Raw genomic sequence first — 15,757 nt, forward strand, 5'->3', positions numbered from 1 at the left:
GCTTGGTTGCTGACCTTCAAGGACCTCCACGATCAGATCCTTGCTATTTTCTGACATCCACAATTTAAAAAAATTGCTTCAATAATTAGTATCAAAGCATAGGTTGTATGGAGAAAGAAGGAGACTCTAGAAGTTGAAGATCTTCAAAGGCTGAAATTTCAACAAGGACCCTATCAATGTATTTCTCAAATCCCTTAGAGTTTTGTTGTATTTTTGGTTTGGATCCAGCTATAGGAAGCAACATGAAGGTTGATTTTGAGAAGTTTGATGGAAAAAAAAATTTTCATATGGAAAGTTTGGGTAGAAGATCTTTTGGTTCAAGCAGATCTGGATCAGGCATTGGAGGAGAAGCCTGAAGGGATGATGGATCGTCAGTGGATGTCTCTGGAGAAGAAGGCTTGTTCTGTGATTAGGAGATGTTTGGTGAATGTGGTGCTCTATTCGGTGTTAGAGGAGAGGACCTCAAAAGATTTGTGGTCAAAGTTGCATACCAAATATATGAAAAAAAAATATGTGCAACAAGCTGATGTTGAAGAAGAGACTATACAGCCTTCGGATGTAGGAAGGTAAAGATGTCTTGGGTCACATCTAAAAATTCAATCAGGTGTGCAATGAGTTACTGAACATTGGGGTGAAGATGGAGGAAGATAAATTGTTGCTATTGCTATGCTCGCTGCCCCTTTTCTATGATTTATTGGTGATGATGCTACTATACGGCAAGGAGATCCTAGAGTATTAAGATATGGTCTTGGTGCTGCGGTCCAATGAATAGCGGAAGAAGTTGACTATGGAAGGTGCTCCCCAGGAGGGCTTGGCCGTGGGGGAGAGATTAAGAGAAGAAAGGGAAAGAGGCAAGTTAAGGGGACAAAGTCTTGGAAGAGCAGGAGCAGAAAAGAAGCTAGGTGCTACAAGTGCAATGAGATCGGACACTTCAAATGATATTGCCTGCAGTGAAAGAACAAAAAGGGAGATAAGGGAGGATCTGATGCACTGAGTATGATGGATGATAGTGAGGTGGAGGATGATCTCTTAGAAGTATCTGATGGTCACAGGCAAAACACGAATGTATGGACCCTGGATTCAGTCTGTTCGCATCACTACACCCCAAACCAATCTTGGTTCGCTACATACATCAAGATGGATGAAGGGAGCGTGACACATGGAGATGATCACCCATATCAAGTTGCTATTATTGGGAACATTCAGGTGAGGATATTTGATGGGATGGTGTGGACGCTCACTAATATGAAGCACATCCCTGAACTGAAGAAGAATCTCATGTCACTTGATTACCTGAAGCAGAGCGGCTACAGCTTCAATAGTCATGCTAGGAGTAGGGTGTTGAACATCTCAAATGAAGCCATGGTAGTGATGAGAGGTAGGAGGATGGAGAACAACCTCTACAGGATGAAAGGATCTGTGATGACTGAGAAATCTGATGCAGCAGCAATAGTACAAGATCAGCAGGGGGGTCACCGATTGTGGCACCATTACGTAGGGCACATGAAAGATCGTGGGATGAAGGAGCTGAGCAAGCATGATCTAATTTCAGATTTGGATGGAGGTATCTCAGAGGTATGTGAGCCATGTCAGATGGAAAAGCAGAGGAGAGTATAGTTTGCTAGTAGTTCAGTCCATAGTGCAACTAGTTCACACTAATGTGTGGGGACCGGCTCTGATTTCAGTCAGAAATGGGGTGAGATACTTTTTGACCTTCATAGATGATTTCTCAAGAAAGATATGGGTCTACTTTATGAAAGAGAAATCAGAAATCTTCACCAAATTCAGTGTGTGAAAAGCTGAGATAGAGAAGGAAACAGGTCGGAGCTTGAAGTGTCTGCGTCTGACAATGGTGGAGAGTACACCAGCAAGGGTTTTCAGATTTTTTGGGAGGAGTGTGACATCAAAAGGTACTTCTCGATGAGAAAGACTCTTTAGCAAAATGGGGTGATCGAGAGGATGAACAGAGCCCTTATGGAGAAGGCACGGTGCATGAGGCTACAAGCAGGGCTTCCTAAGGTGTTCTGGATTGATACAGTGGATGTAGCATATTATTTGATGAATCAATCACCTTACACTAAGTTAGATGGTAGTATTCTAGAGGAGAAATAGTCTGAAAGATTAGACTGAGCCATCTAAGGATGTTTGGGTGCACTGCATTTGTGCACATCGGTGCTGGTGAGCAGAGTAAATTAGATGCCAGGTCACAAAAGATGGTGTTCTTTAGATATCCGTGAGGAGTTAAGAGATACCGACTATAGGATCCCTTAGAGAAGAAGGTTGTCATTGGTAGGGATGTCATCTTTGATAAAAATTCAGTTCTCCAAAGGCGAGATGGCATAGAAGAGCAGCAGGAGCAGCAAAAGGTTCAGCAGGGCAGTGCTGGACAACTAATATCCTATTCTGTTTTGCCACTTGTAGGTGCATCGAGAGGACTTGGTATTCAGATGGAGCACTCCCCAAAGATGTCTCCATAGGTGGAGAGAGCTCGGATGGATGACAAAAGCAAGGAGGTCCGACAGGAGCAAACTGGACTTAGGATGGATATCGAAGTTGCACTACGCAAGCCCAAAAGGAACGTCAGGCAACCAAAATGATATGGCTTTGAAGAGATGGTGTCATATACTCTGGTGACAGCAAATGGAGACCCCTACACCTACAAAGAGGCTATGGAGAGCTAGAACAGAAAGAGGTGAGTCCAAGCAATGTTCGAGGAGATGCAGTCTCTCCACAAGAATGAAACATGGCGATTGGTGCAGTTGCCACAAAAGAAGAAACCCATTGGTTGCAAGTGGGTTTACCAACGCAAGGAGGGGCCTTCAGAGCAGAGAGGTATCAGGTACAAGGTGAGGCTAGTGGCCAAGGGATACTCTCAGAAGGAAGGCATCGACTTCAGTGAGATTTTCTCTCCCATCGTTAGGCATATTTCCATCAGGATGCTACTGAGCATTGTAGCAGCTCAGGACTTGAAGCTAGAGCAGATGGATGTCAAGTCAGTATTTTTCCATGGGTATCTAAAGGAGAGCATCTACATAGAGCAGCCACCTGGGTTCCAAGAGCCAGGAGCAGAAGGGAAGGTCTGTTTATTACAGAAATCATTGTACGGGCTGAGCAATCATCGAGATAATGGTACAAGCAGTTTGATTCTTATGTGAAAAGTATCGGACTTTTCAAGTGCAAGCATGACTCTTATGTTTATGTTAAATCTTTGAAGGATGGGTCTAGGATGTTTCTACTCTTGTATGTGGATGACATGCTTATAGCATGCAAGAGTAGGAAGATTGTGCAGGAACTGAAGGCAGCCTTGTCTTGGGAGTTTGAGATGAAGGATTTGGGATCTACGAGGAAGATCTTAAGCATAAAAATCTTCAGAGATCAAGCCAAGAGGGTACTGCATTTATCTCAGGGAGGTTAGATCAAGAAAGTCTTGGAGAGGTTCGGGATGAAGGAAGTGAAACTGGCAAAGCTGCCACTCATCGGGCACTTTAGACTCTCGAAGACGATGTCGTCACAGACTGAGGTGGAGACTCAGAAGATGGAGAGAGTATCATATGTCTCTAGTGTGGAAAACTTTATGTATGCCATGGTGTGTTGTAGGCTAGATATCACCCATGCAGTGAGCCAGATCAGTAGGTTCATGGTGCAGTCTGGTAGGGAGCACTGGCGAGCACTAAAGGGGATCTTCACGTACTTGGTAGGTACTGTTGGAGTTGGCATCTGCTACGGATAGTGAGAATGTGCTGAGGGACTCTACAATATATCCAAAGAGGCTCGGGGGCAGATAGGAGGATTTGTGGATACGGAATTCGATGGAGATGTGGACACTCGATGGTCGACGATAGATTTTATATTTAGCCTATTTGGAGGTCTCATTTCGTGAAGATTGTGCTTGCAGCCCATCACGGTCTTATCTATGATTGAGACAGAGTACATTGATATTATGGAGGCAGTGAAGGAGGCCCTATGGCTGAAGGGCTTGGCGTTGGAGATGGGCCTCGCATAGAAGGCCGTCAGGATGCACTGTGACAGTCAAAGTGTACTATTACTTGCACAGAACTCTATCTATCATGTGAGGATGAAGCACATCGATATCAGGTATCATCATATTAGAGAGCTTATGGAAGAAGATGAGATGGAGCTGGTGAAGGTCCACACCAAGGAGAATCCAGCGGATGCACTGACGAAAGTACTTCCACGAGATGGCTTTTGAAAATGTATCACTGATGTACTTAATGGATAGAACGGAGTTGGTTGAGACCTTAGGGCACCAAAGTGAAGATTGTTGGGCCTCATGTGGTGCTTCTAAGGCTCAGGGGACCAAGGCTAAGGACAAGGTTCAAAGTTCATGAGGTGGTCATGGGATTTCTAGGGCTAATTTGGGCCCTAGGACGAAAGGCTGTCAGCCTTTCAGATCTTTCGAATCTTGAGGTTCAGAGATTTTAGATTTTGAGGGGCTAACTTATATTTGGACTAGGATTGAGTCTAAGATTATGAGATTGGATCAAGTCATGGGTGTACATAGGCTTGGATAAGCACAATCTTATATTGAGTTAGCCAAGAGAGTTTTTGGGTTGATCACATTGACCCTGTATATAAACATATACTATATTCGGACTCGATAAATCGAAAGAATAAAAAATTATTTTTTTTCTAACCTTTCTCTCTCTTTTTTTCTCTCTCTCTAGTCTTCTCTACATCCTAGCAGCAAGAAACCTAGGGTTTCTTGGTTGCCAACCCAAAAAGGAAAGAAAGGAGGCGCTAGAAACCAGCGCCCTCCTTGTGCATGCCCCCTCTTTTGTGCGCCCCCTCTTGGCCGATCAAGAGGAGTTCCACACCCCATATTTTGCTTTTTAGAGGCTTCATCAAGAGCACTACCAGGTCCCAAAAGGTGGGTTTCAGGTATGATAGAGAAGGGGTTCAAATCGCAGAGAGAAATCTTGCCGATAGGATTTACAAGGTCACTGAAATCCTGAAGGCTGTTTTTGTTTTACTTAGTTGCTGGCCTTCAAGGACCTCTACGATCAGATCCTTGCTATTTTCTTATGTCCACAACTTGGAGAAGTTGCTTCAATAATTATAAGAATTTGCTTCCTACAAAAATATTCTTAATCAAGCTTCAAAGATATTAGCCTCCCTTTATGTTTTAGTGTTATGTAATCATCAAAATCATTTTTTGGATCAACAATCTCCTCTTTTTTGATGATGATAAAATGTTGAGTATAAAAGTAAATATGTAAAAGCTCAAACTAATATAATATACCACTTTTAATTTTAGTAAATCATAAGAGTATCATAAGATAGGAAATTCAAATATTTGAGATTCAAATATGAGATATTGCATAATATTCAAGAAAACTAACATCTCTTTAATAATTTTCTCTTCTATTTTATAAAAAATTTAGAATAGATTAATCTTCTCCTTAATGTAATATTGGAAACTTCTAGTTATACAAGATGCTCTCCTTTAATTTATTGCTCAAATTTTTCTGGCACAATACTTCTCTCCCCCTTTTGTCATCAACAAAAAGAGTCAAACAAGGATACCACAAAAACATCAATAATAAAAGTGATACCACAAAATTATATCATTATAAATGTAATAGAGATAATCATAAGTAAGCATGCAAATGATACCAAAAGATTTAAAAAGGATCACATATTCCTAATTCTCCTCTAATCATACAAAATCTATCCTTATTTAAAGGTTTAGTAAAAATATCTGCTAATTGATTATCAATATAAATAAAATCAAGTACAGTATCTTTATTTTGCACATGATCTCTAATAAAATGATGTTTTATATCAATATACTTAGTTCTTGAGTGCTGAAGTAGAATTTTAGTTAAGTTTATAGCATTTGTATTATCACATTTTATAAAAATTTTATTTTATTCAATATCATAATCTTTAAGTTGTTGTATAATCCAAAGAATTTGAGCATAGCAACTTCCAACTGCAACGTACTTGGTTTCTACCATGGACAATACTACTGAACTTTATTTTTTGCTAAATCAAGAGATTAAGTTCAATCTAAAAAATTGATATGACCATTTGTACTTTTTCTATCAATTTTATATCCATCATAATCAGCATTAGAATAATCAATTAAATTAATAGAAGAATGTTTAGAATGTCATAAATCTAAATTTTGAGTATCCATCAAATATTTTAGAATTTTTTTAACAGTAAGCATATGAGACTCTTTAGAATTCGATTGAAATCTAGCATATATGCATATATTAAATATTATGTCTAACCTATTTATAGTAAGATAAAATAAAGATCTAATTATACCTCTATAAAGCTTTTGATCTATACTTTTACTATTTTCATCTTTGTCAAGTTTGCATGTAGGGCTCATGAGTGTTCCAATTGCTTTCACACTCTCCATCCCAAATTTTTTGAGTAGTTTCTTAATGTACTTAGCTTGGTTGATGAATATTCCTTCTTTTGTTTGTTTGATTTGATGACTAAGAAAAAAATTCAGCTCCCCCATTATGCTCATTTCAAATTCTTCCTGCATTAGTTTAACAAATTCTTAGTAAAGACTTTCATTAATAACTTCAAAAATAATGTCATCCATGTATATTTGAATAATTAAAAAATTAGTTTTCTTTCTTTTTAAGAATAGAGTAGTATCTATACTACCTTTAATAAAATTATTTTTAAGTAAAAATTTATTCAATCTATTATACCATGCTCTTGGTGCTTGTTTCAAACTATATAAAGCTTTGTTAAGTTTAAAAATATGATTTGAAGAAGTATGATTTTTAAAATTAGGTGGTTGTTCTATAAAAATCTCTTCAGCAATATAACTATTTAAGAAAGTACTTTTAACATCCATTTGATATAATTTGAAATTCATATAGCAAGCAAATGCAAGTAATAATCTTGTAGCTTCTCATCTAGTGATAGGAGCATAAGTTTTATCAAAATCTATTCTTTCATCTTGATTATATCCTTTTACAGCTAATCTAGCTTTATTTCTAATTACATTATCTTTTTCATCTAATTTATTTTTAAATATCCATTTTGTTCCTATTATTGGATGGACAATTGGCCTACTAACTAAGGTCCAAATTTTGTTTCTCTCAAATTGATTCAACTCTTTTTTCATAGCAAGCATCTAATTTACATCATTTTCAGCTTTCTCTATGTATTTAGGTTCAATTTGAAAAATAAAAGCAAGATGCTCATGAATATCTAAAATAGATCTTGTTCTTATCCCTTGTGAAGGTTCACCTATGATAAGATCTTTTGGACAATTATGTATGAACTTTCACTCCTGGGGCAAGTAATCATGCCCTTTGTTGACATGTTCTTCAAAGTTATTCTCTTGATCATCATCTTTGACTTCATCTTCTCCATTTTGATTTGCATTATCTCTCAAGTTGAGTTTCTTCATCTCTTTTCTATAATTCCTGCATCATCATCACTAAAATCTTTCTTTTTAGAAGATAGATCATTAGTTTCATCAAATACAATATATATAGATTAGAATTGAATATAATTTTTTTGTACCAAAAATACCTCAATAAAATGAAGTTGTTGGAAAGAAAAATTTGAACTTTGAAAAAAATGATCCGTACCATGTTGTGTGAAGGGAGTCTCCCAAAGTATTTTTGGATCGAAGCCATTAACACTACATGTTATATTTTAAAATGAGTTTTAATTCAATCAATTTTAAAGAAAATCTCCTATGAGCTTTATAAAGGTAGAAAATCTAATATTAGTTACTTTTATATTTTTGGTTAATGATATTTTATCTTAAATAATGATAAAAATAACTTAGATAAATTTGATGCTAAATTAGATGAAAATATTTTTTAAGATATTCTTTATCTAGCAAAGCTTATAGAGTCTTCAACAAATGCTCTTTGGTTGTTTATTGTAAAAAAATTTAAAATTTTAATTTTTATATTTGGTACTATGATCACTTCGAATACAAACAATTATTAAACTCTTTTTATTTAAAACTTTTCAATAAAATTTTTAAAATATAGAAAAAGCTTCATCTTTATGTGTTAAAAAATAAAACCTATGTAAATTATGAAAAATCATCTACAATCACAAGTTCATATCTTTTTCCTCGTAGGCTTATAGTCCTGGTAGGTCCAAATAAGTTCATGTGAATCAATTCTAAAGTCTAGAAGTTAAAATCATATTTTTAGATTTGAAAGATCCCCTAGTTTGTTTCCCATATTGACATGCATCACAAATCCAATCTTTTTCAAAATTTAGTTTTGGCAAACCTTTTACTAAATATTTTACAATCAATTTTGAAATAGTATTCATGCTTATATATCCTAATCTATAATGCCACAACTAACTAGATCCTTTGATTTTGGTATCCATTGCTACAAGGCATTGACCACTCTTCATGGCAATCTCATCAAGATCAATCATGTAGATGTTACCACATTAATGTCCAATGAATTTTGCATCATCATTAAAAAGACTAGAAACAATGCATAAAGAAGATTCAAAAATAACTTTAAATTCTTTGTCACATAATTGACTTATACTAAGTAAATTATGTTTCAATCCATTAACTAATAAAATATTATCAATAAATGTAGAGGAAGTAGTACATATTTTACCAATATTAGTAATTTTTTTTTTTCCATCATTGCCAAATATTACTACTTCTTTTTCTTTTATTTTAAGAGTGATAAATTAATTTTTATCACCTGTCATGTGTCTTGAACAGCCACTATTAAGATACCATCTTTTTTTTAATTTATGGATTGTAAGACACTCTTATAAAAATAGTCAAATAGCAGATTTAGGTACCTAAACTTTTTTGGATCCTTTGGGATTAGTAACCAAGGTTTCCTTTAGAATCCAAACTTTTCTAACAAGTCTACTGTTTAATTTTCTAAAATTACAGGAATAAGCTTTATGTCCAACTCTACCACAGCAGAAACATGTAACATTTATAATAGTATTTGAAGATGAACTTGTAAAGAAACTTTTTAGAAATTTCTATTTATTGTTTGGATTAAAACCAAGATTAGTTCTATCAAAAACAGCTTTTTGATTACTTAAAATCATATGAAGTTTTTCAGAACTACAAGTAAACTTTTCAACCAAAAGTTTAGTATTTTCTAATTTTTTTTTTAGTGATTCATTTTTTCGACTAAAGCCTTGTTGTTTTGTAAAATCTCCTCTTTCTCTTTTAACAAAGCTTAATTTTTTAATTTTTAAATCTCTATTTTTCGAACTAACTTTCTTAAATTCATCAAGTAACTCATGGAATACATCTTAAAGTTCATCAAAAGTAAAGTCCAACATATGTTCAGATTGTACTTTATCTTCTTGTGCCATGAGACACAAGTTACAAAAATTCTGATTTTCATCGTTGGTGCTAGAGTCATCACTATCACTCCATGTTGTAACCATAGCTTTCTTTTTTATCTTTTTGGAGTTCTTCTTAAGGTTTGGACAATTGGCTTTGAAATACTCAATTTTCTTAAATTCATAACAAATGGATTGATTCTCTCTTTCTTTGTCCTTGTCCTTGCTCGATTTTTTCCGACCATTGGTTTCTTCTTGTAGCTTTTTCTTTTTTCTTCTCAAAAATTTTTTGAATTTTTTTGGTAATTAATGCCATATCCTCATCACCAACATCTTCTTTCGATGAGTCATCATCCTCCTCTTCTTCTACTGTAGATTCGAGGGCAATAGTTCTCTTCTTTTTGACTTCATCATCATTATGTTGCTTCATTGCAAGCTCATGGGTCATCAATGATCCAAGTAGCTCTTCTAAGGATAAGATGTTGAGATCTTTTGGTTCTTGGATGACGGTCACCTTGGCTTCCCATGATCTTGACAAATACCTAAGAATTTTTCTTACAAGCTCATTATTAGAATATGATTTTTTAAGACTTTTGAGATCATTTATAATATCCATAAATTGAGTAAATATATTTGTGCACAAGCATATTAATTTTGAATTCTTTGATTTGGTTTGTACCTTCATGCATTACTTTGAGTCTATCCCATATCTATTTTTCTGAGTTGCAAGTAGAGATGCGGTTAAACTCATTCGCATTTAAAGAACAATACAAGACATTCATTACCCTGACATTTAATTGGATCAATCTTTTATCTACTTCATCCCAATCACTCTCTAACTTGAGAAAAGCAATGCCATTGACAATGGCCATGGATGTGTGAGGGCCATTGATTGTGATGCTCCATAGATCATAATCAAGTACTTAGATAAAGATGCACATGCATACTTTTCAATAGGTGTAGTTAGACCCATTGAAAAGAGGTGGTCTACTAGTGGATTATCTCTCGAGAAGTGAAACTCCCAAATGAGTTGTTATTGATCTTTAAATCAAAACTAACTGAAAATCAAGCTTTGATACTACTTGCTGTCCAGTTAGATAACCCAAGGAGGGGATGAATTAGGTTTTCAAAGATTTAAGCAAGTATGTGCTAATTTTTCAAAACAACCTAAGAAGATGCAGTGAATGTGCAGTAAATGCAGTGAATAGCAATAAAAATAAATCAGTAAATACTAAACAATAAGTAAAACAAGTAAAGATAAGTAAGCCATACAAACATAAGAGATTTCATAGTAGTTCAGTACACTCCAAGCACCTACGTCCACTCTCTAAGCTCCACTTGAAAATTTTCACTATAATCCACTGATTATAGCAGATTTATTTTAGTCAGGATCACAAACAAACCCAGTTGGATTTTTGGACTCACCAACCACAACATTACAAGCTTTTTTCTAAGCTCACAATCTAATTTTCAGACTTGGATTACACCTATTCTTCAAGTTTCAACCCGTTGAAACTTGTTACAGTAGATTTCAGTAAGAACAAAAATTATAAGATAAATAGCTCCTAAATGAGCAAATAAAACACTTAAAATAATGCTTGAAGATAGCTTGAATGCTTGGCATGAGATCAAAGATTTTTCTCCTGAATATTAGCCTCTCAAAGATCAAGATTTTTTGATGTGGAGGTGGAAAATACTCTTGAAATCACTCAATACTGAAATGAGGCTCTTTTTTCTTTAATATGCTATTCTTTATAGTCAATTAGGCTTCTCCTTCACTACAATAACTCTTTTTTCCATTTAAAGCAATTTGAATTCAAAAACTAGTCATTTCTGAACATTGGAGATGGATTCCAGTTGTTTGAATGATTTTTGGACATTTCTCCAACAGATTTTGTGTTTTATGTTATGACTATCAGAAATAGTTGAGTCAACTCAAACAATCCATGAGTCGGCTTGGATTTAGAGTGAATCGAGTTGAAATATTTTAGAGTCAGCTTGATCTCAGTACGTAGAAAATAGCTCTCTATCCTGTGAATCATGTTGGCTCAAAATATTTTAGAGTCAGCTTGAAAGCATGCCAGCCCTGCATACCATAATCTGTTTGTACCAGAATTGACTCGAAACATGCTGGAGTCAACTCAAACTCCTCCATTCATCTTTTCTCATTCAATTTTCATCCAAACTTGATTTTTCTTAATTCCAAAGCTTCCAAAGTATTTCTAAATGATTTCAAAGTATATCACATGGATTGACTTCCTACAAAAATATTCTTAACTAAGCTTCAAAGATATTAGTCTCCTTTTATGGTTCAATATTATGTAATCATTAAAATCATTCTTTGGATCAACAGATCTCTCTCTGATGATCGAATGTTTTAGGATGATGATTTTCTCCTATGCCATGTGGAGCTCCTTTCGGAGTCAAACAACCTCCTCAATGGTGCCCAATCTTACTTCTTCAGCTACCTTTTTCGAATGTAAAAAGTGTTTTAGGATGGCAATCTTCTTTCGAGCTGAGTGAAGTTTGTTGTGGAATCGTGCGGTTCTCTCAACAGCACTCCACTTCACTTCCTCGATAGCCATATTCAATTTTGCGCATGATTTGTTTAATTGAGCCTTCTCCAAGGTATATGCTTTATTAGTTTGTTTGATATTCTCCCTCAAGCGCTTCACTTCTGCAAGGGCCTCGGTGCAAGTTTTCTTCCTCTCTAAAGACCTTCAACCTACCTTAGAAGTCCTCTTTTTAGCCTCACAAGCTTTTTTTTTCAAGAGCCTCGATTCCAGCACTGATAGGTAGAGCCATAACTCTTGGTAAGAGCTAAGCATTATGATAAATAACCATACATCCATAAAGCCCACACTAACTAGATTGCATGGAGATGAAGGACACGATAAATATCAGAAAAAAGTCTTAAAGGTAAAAAGTTCTTTTATTAAATGAAAAGTTCATTTTTACATGATAAGATAAACAAAATAGAAAGACAAGACTACAACAAAATTGAAGCCTAAGCGGAGGCATCAACAACCTCAGGCTGTGGAACCTTTGAGGAGCTTGCAGGAACACCTGCCACTAATTCAAGTGCTTCTTTGAAGATCGTGGTGACTGCTAGCTCCAGCTGAAGCTGAACTTGATGGTCGCAGGCTCTAGATGAGGCTGCCCCTCGATCACCTACTCGATCGAGGGCTGGTCTTCACCAGTCTCATTTTCATCCAAGAAGGATAAGTACAACTCAGAGAAGTGTGTAGCTTTTTTTGACAGAGCATATCTTGCCCGATGAAGAAAGCCTCCTTGGCGAACTCGATCTTCTCCTTTGTAAATTCCTAAGAGGTGCGAAATGTCTCAACTGTCGATCGATCGGCCTTGATGACCTGGCCCTCCACTTTCTTCTCGACCTCAACAGCTTTGTCGTGGGCCATCTGATGCTTTTTCTTCTTCTCCAAAAGTTCAGCTTCAGCCTTCTTCTGTGCCACCTCAACCATCACCTATGCCACTTTGGTCACTGCCTGTGTAGCCTCAGCTTTTTCTAGCACCTCTTTAAGGCATTTGTTTGGAGGGTGTTGGCCTCAGTACACATATTGATGACCTCCGATCGTGTTGCCTTTGTGGAGTTGGTCAAAAGAGCAGCATAATGACCAAACCATGAAAGCAAGTGAGTCAGTTACTGAAAATATACAAAAGGAAAAGTAGAGTTAAAGAAACTCACTCGAATGATAGAATATATGACATCTCTTTGTTGAATGCCTAAACTCTAGTCCTCCAATCATTCGATGTTCGTCGAGAGAAGCATGCCTCAAAGCAAGTTGCGGGCCAATTGATGGTCATCCAAGATGGAACTTGAAAGTGAGACTGAAGAGGTCTTTTCAATGTTTGTGCCACAAATGCATGGTACATAGGCTAGGTTTGGTGAATTGATGAGTGAAATTGGCATAAAGAAGTGAGTAAAATTGGTGCAGAGAAGGAAATACGTGGATGTTTTGAAGAAAATAAAAGTAATGACGGAGACCATATACAAGATAAAATGGTTATATAGGAGTGGATTAGTGGGATGTAACTAAATTTGGGCTTTATTTAGATGAGTATAATGGTATGAAGAGGACATTAATGAAATTCTGAGTGGAGAGAATCTTGTCTTGGTCTTTATCTGGATCTTTAATTGGGGCTTTATTTAGATGAGTATAATGGTATGAAGAGGAGGTTAATGAAATTCTGAGTGGAGAGAATCTTGTCTTGGTCTTTATCCTGATCTTTATCTTTACTTTTGTCTTTATTATCTTGAATTTCTTTGATCTAGTAGAAGTAGGTGGTAGTTCTATAATCATAAAGTTTTTTAAGTTTCAAGGCACCTCCAAAACTAAATTTTTCTTTAAAATTCTTAGCCCTCGACTGGTGGCACGCTGTGTATATTTTTTTTTACGCTACCGATCATTGTTCTTCCCAAGCTTTGATCACAAAAAATAGGAAAATAATTTTTGGCATGCCCGATGGGACTCACATGGAATTGTAAGAGTTGGTGTGGTGCTCTCAAGCCTTAGGAGTGAAGAAAAAATAGATAGTTCAAAGCATATATTTTTAAAATTTTACAGCAAAATAATAAAAGATTAAATATTTTAATCTTTTAAACAAATCTTAGATCAAATCTAAACTACCATTATGGATCTATGATATAAAAAATTTATATATAAAATATGATATAAAATAAAAAACTACATCGATCACATCGATACCCTGAATTTGATCTAACCTTTAGATCATATTGGTTGAGTTTAAAACTCATCACCTTTTTATGGATCGATGATCTCTACTACTAGTAGGTATGGTATGAAGCTCTCGCTCATGCCAAGCAGTCACATAGGTCATCCAGCCTCTATCAGATCGTCCACTCGAGGCCCTAATCGGATTTTCTTTCGCAGGAGTGCTAGCTCGCGTTGAAGGCTCTGAATGGATGATCCAAGATCTTTTCTTCGGATCTCTCGGACTCCTCTGGATTAGACGATGAAGCTTTATGAGGAGGTGATGGTGTGAAAGATTGGACAAGACTCACTCTTGTATTTTCTTCTCATAAAATCTAGAGTTGAAATCCTAGAACCCACAGCTCATGCCCGAGGGGAAGAACACTTCCTCTGTTTCTCACGTACGAAAGCTCAACCCACTCTAAACTTTTCATGTCCCTACTCTAAAATTTTTCACACCAAAAATCACTCTTAATCTCATACAAAATAGATCCCCTTTTTTGGTTGGCATCCCATGGAAGATAAGGATAAGAAAGAGGTAGTTTCGGTTCAAATTCAAACGTTGGTTGATCCTTATCATCAATTCAAATCAAATTTAAATTATATTTTAAACCAAACTTTATTTTCATCTTATAAACTCAAAGAGGGGTTGACCAAAATTAGAATGGTGTAAAAAATCTTATGCAAAAATACTTTATACATAGAGAAATATGGTGGCATAAAGAGGAGAGTCCAACTTAATTTGGACTCTGGGTTTTCATTCAAATTCAAATCTATTTGAACTCAAATTTAAATTAATCAATTTTTAATTCAAAAAGAATGAGATAAAAATATAAAAAAAGCTTCTGGATATGAAAAAAATTATATAAAAATATTTCTCATTTGAAGAACAAGAGGGCACAGAGAAAGGAGGTGTAAGGAATTCAAATTTGAATTATTTTCTCATTCAATTAGATTCTTAATCCAATCAAATTAGGTTAAACCCAATTAGATCACTAAATCTAATCTAATTAGGTAGCAAATAACTTTAATTAAATTTTAATCAAATAAAAAATTAATTGAATTCAAGTCCTGATCATATCAAGAATCGAACACCCTTGATGATTAGATTATCTCATAACCTAATCGGATCAAACCAAATTGAATCCAATTCAATTAGATTTGATCCAAAACTCAATACTCAATTAAATTGAGTTAATTAGCAATCTAATTACTAATCAATCTTCTTATAATTTATCAATAATTAGTAAGTTAATTTATTAAAACTTTTGCATAGGATTAACCATCAATCGAATTGACTGTTTTATCCTAGAATGATTCTTTATCGTTAATCAGCCATATGATCAGTCAAAAATTTCTTTTGAGTGTGATCCCATAGATTCGAATCTAAGCCAATAGTATAAGAATAATCTTTTTATACCAATCAAAGTGATCATCTAGCAATGATACCCGACGTCCGGATAGGTCGAAAGATTGCAAAGCATCATTCAAGAACCTATTGGCATATGGTTACCGTATAATGCATCTCTTTAACCCAAATGCTCAAGGTTACCTAGGGTTTAACTGTGAATCCTAGTATGGTCATCCACATTGTATTTCAATTTTCAAAATTCATCATATAGATTACTCCAGCCAAGATTTTACAGAATTGAAACACACTGATACATTAACTCCTACTTATTCGGAGGGATCAATTTCATCTTGACTCACACACCGACTTCGTAAGT

Source organism: Elaeis guineensis, chromosome 10 (genome assembly GCF_000442705.2).
Source record: "Elaeis guineensis isolate ETL-2024a chromosome 10, EG11, whole genome shotgun sequence".
In the NCBI taxonomy this organism is placed as follows: domain Eukaryota; kingdom Viridiplantae; phylum Streptophyta; class Magnoliopsida; order Arecales; family Arecaceae; genus Elaeis; species Elaeis guineensis.